Source organism: Lepus europaeus, chromosome X, assembly GCF_033115175.1.
Source record: "Lepus europaeus isolate LE1 chromosome X, mLepTim1.pri, whole genome shotgun sequence".
Lineage (NCBI taxonomy): Eukaryota > Metazoa > Chordata > Mammalia > Lagomorpha > Leporidae > Lepus > Lepus europaeus.
Window position 1 is genome coordinate 79,731,189 of NC_084850.1, and position 4,013 is coordinate 79,735,201.

Consider the following 4,013-nt stretch of genomic DNA (forward strand, 5'->3'; position numbering starts at 1 on the left):
CCCTAGAGAGTATGCAAACACATGGAGACTGAACAACATGCTCCTGAATGAACAATGGGTCATAGAAGAAATTAAAAGAGAAATCAAAAATTTTCTGGAGATAGATGAGGATAACAACACAACATATCAAAACTTATGGGATACGGCAAAAGCAGTGTTCCAAGTTTAGATCAATAGGTGCCTACATCAAGAAAATGGAAAGGCATCAAATAAATGAGCTGTAAATGCATCTCAACGATCTAGAAAAACTGCAGCAAACCAGACCCAAATCTAATAGGAGAAGAGAAATAATTAAAATCAGAGAAGAAATCAACAGTATTGAATACAAAAAAAAAGACAAAAAAATCGGCCAAATGAAGATCTGTTTTTTTGAAAAAATGAATAAAATTGACACACCATTGGCTCAACTAATTAAAAAAAATACCTGAATCAATAAAATCAGAGATGAAAAAGGAAATGTAACAACAGACACCACAGAAATAAAAAGAATCATCAGAAACTACTACAAAGAGTTGTATGCCAGCACACAGGGAAATCTATCAGAAATGGATAGATTCCTGGACACAGGCAACCTACCTAAATTGAACCGGGAAGACATAGAAAACCTAAACAGACCCATAATTGGGAAAGAAATTGAAACAGTAATAAAGGCCCTCCCAACAAAGAAAAGCCCAGGACCAGATGGATTCACTGCTGAATTCTACCAGACATTTAAAGAAGAAATAACTCCAATTCTTCTCAAACCAGTCAGAACAATCAAAAAAGATGGAATCCTCCCAAATTCTTTCTGTGAAGCCAGCATCACCTTAATCCCTAAGCAAGAGAAAGATGCAGCCTTGAAAGAAAATTACAGACCAATATCTATGATGAACATAGGCACAAAAATCCTCAATAAAATTATGGCCAATAGAATATAACAACACATTAGAAAAATCATGCACCCAGACCAAGTGGGATTTATCCCTGGTGTGCAGGGATAGTTCAATGTTTGCAAATCAATCAATGTGATACACCACATTAACAGACTGCAGAAGAACAACCATATGATTATCCCAATAGACGCAGAGAAAGCATTTGATAAAATACAACACCCTTTCATAATGAAAACTCTAAGCAACTTGGGTATAGAAGGAACATTCCTCAATACAATCAAAGCAATTTATGAAAAACCCGTGGCCAGCATACTATTGAATGGGGAAAAGTTGGAAGCATTTCCACTGAGATCTGGTACCAGACAGGGATACCCACTCCCACCACTGCTATTCCACATAGTTCTGGAAGTTTTATCCAGAGCCATCAGGCAAGAAAAAGAAATTAAAGGGATACAAATTGGGAAGGAAGAACTCAAACTATCCCTCTTTGCAGATGATATGATTTTTTATTTAGGGGACCGAAAGAGCTCTACTAAGAGACTATTGGAAATCATAGAAGAGTTTGGCAAAGTAGCAGGATATAAAATCAATGCACAAAAATCAACAGCATTTGTATACACAGGCAATGCCATGGCTGAGAAAGAACTGCTAAGATCAATCCCATTCACAATAGCTACAAAAACAATCAAATACCTTGGAATAAACTTAACCTAGGACACTAAAGATCTCTACGATGAGAATTACAAAACCTTAAAGAAAGAAATAGAAGAGGATACCAAAAAATGGAAAAATCGTTCATGCTCATGGATTGGAAGAATCAATATCATCAATATGTCCAACCTACCAAAGGCAATTTATAGATTCAACGCAATATTCATCAAAATAGAAAAGATATTCTTCTCAGATCTGGAAAAAAATGATGCTGAAATTCATAGACACAGAAGACCTCGAATAGCCAAAGCAATCTTGTACAACAAAAACAAAGCTGGAGGCATCACAATACCAGATTTTAGGACATACTACAGGGCAGTTGTTATCCAAACAGCATGGTACTGGTACAGAAACAGATGGATAGACCAATGGAACAGAATAGAAACACCAGAAATCAACTCAAGCATCTACAACCAACTCATATTTGATCAAGGATCCAAAACCAATCCTTGAAGCAAGGAGAGTCAATTCAATAAATGGTGCTGGGAAAACAGAATTTCCAGATGCAGAAGCATGAAGCAAGACCCCTACCTTACACCTTACACAAAAATCTACTCAACATGGATTAAAGACCTAAATCTATGACCCAACACCATCAAGTTATTAGAGAACATTAAAGAAAACCTGTAAGATATAGGCACCGACAAAGACTTCTTGGAAAGACCTGAGGCACAGACAGTCAAAGCCAAAATTAACAATTGGGATTGCATCAAATTGAGAAGTTTCTGTACTGCAAAAGAAACAGTCAGGAAAGTGAAGAGGCAACCGACAGAATGGGAAAAATATTTGCAAACTATGCAACAGATAAAGGGTTAATAACCAGAATCTACAAAGAAATCAAGAAACTCCACAACATCAAAACAAACAACCCACTTAAGAGATGGGCCAAGAACCTCAGTAGACATTTTTCAAAGGAGGAAATCCAAATGGCCAACAGACACATGAAAAATGTTCTAGATCTCTAGCAATCAGGGAAATGCAAATCAAAAGCATAATGAGGTTTCACCTCACCCAGGTTAGAATGGCTCACATACAGAAATCAACCAACAATAGATGCTGGAGAGGATGTGGGGAAAAAGGGACACTAACCCACTGTTGGTGGGAATGCAAACTGGTTAAGCCACTATGGAAGTCAGTCTGGAGATTCCTCAGAAACCTGAATATAACCCTACCATACAATCCAGCCATCCCACTCCTTGGAATTTACCCAAAGGAAATTAAATTGGCAAACACAAAAGCTGTCTAAACCTTAATGTTTACTGAAGCTCAATTCACAATAGCTAAGACTTGAAATCAACCTAAATGCCCATCAACAGTAGACTGGATAAAGAAATTATGGGATATGTACTCTATAGAATACTATACAGAGGTAAAAAAAATAAAAAATAAAATCTGGTCATTTGCGACAAAGTGGAGGAATCTGGAAAACATCATGCTGAGTGAATTATGCCAGTCCTAAAGGGACAAATATCATATGCTCTCCCTGATCAGTGACAACTAGCCAGCACCAAAAAGGAAACCTGTTGAAGTGAAATGGACACTATGAGAATCGGTAACTTGATCAGCCCTTCTCCTGACTGTTGATGAACAACTTAATACTTTATCCCTTTTAGTATTTTTTTGTTCTACTTAATACTATTGGTTGAACTCTGTAATTAATATACAGTTATTCTTAAGTGTTGAAAATTACTGAAAAGGGATCCCTGTTAAATATGAGTGGGAATAAGAGAAGGAAGAGATGTACAGTTTGGGACATGATCAATCGGACTTGCCCCAAATGGTAGATTTAAAAATGTGCCAGGGGATTCCTACTCAATCCCATCAAGGTTGCATGTACCAATGTCATCTCACTAGTCCAAGTGATCAATTTCTGTTCACAATTGATCATAATGATAGGACTAAGAGTCAAAGGGATCACATAAACAAGACTAGTGTCTGCTAATACTAACTGATATAATAAAAAAGGGAGAGAATGATCCAATATGGGAAGCGGGATACACAGCAGACTCATAGAATGGCAGATGTCCTAAGCAGCACTCTGGACTCAGAATCAGCCCTTAAGGCATTCGGATTGGCTGAAGAGCCCATGAGAGTATTTCAGGCATGGAAAGCCAAGACACTCTGGCAAAAAAATGACCTAAATGAAAGATCTCTGCGAGTGAGATCCCAGTAGAAAGAATGGGCCATCAAAGGAGGAGGTACCTTTCTCTGAAGGGAGGAGAGAATTTCCACTTTGGCTATGACCTTGTCTAAATATGATCAGAGTTGGTGAACCCTAAAGGCTTCCATAGCCTTGGCAACTCATGACAAGAGCCTAGGATGTTTACTGATGCCATAAACAAGAGTGTGAATTGTTAAGTCAACAACAGGAGTTACTGTGCACTTACTGCTAATGTATGACCTCTGTCCTTGATGTGCTGTACATTGTGA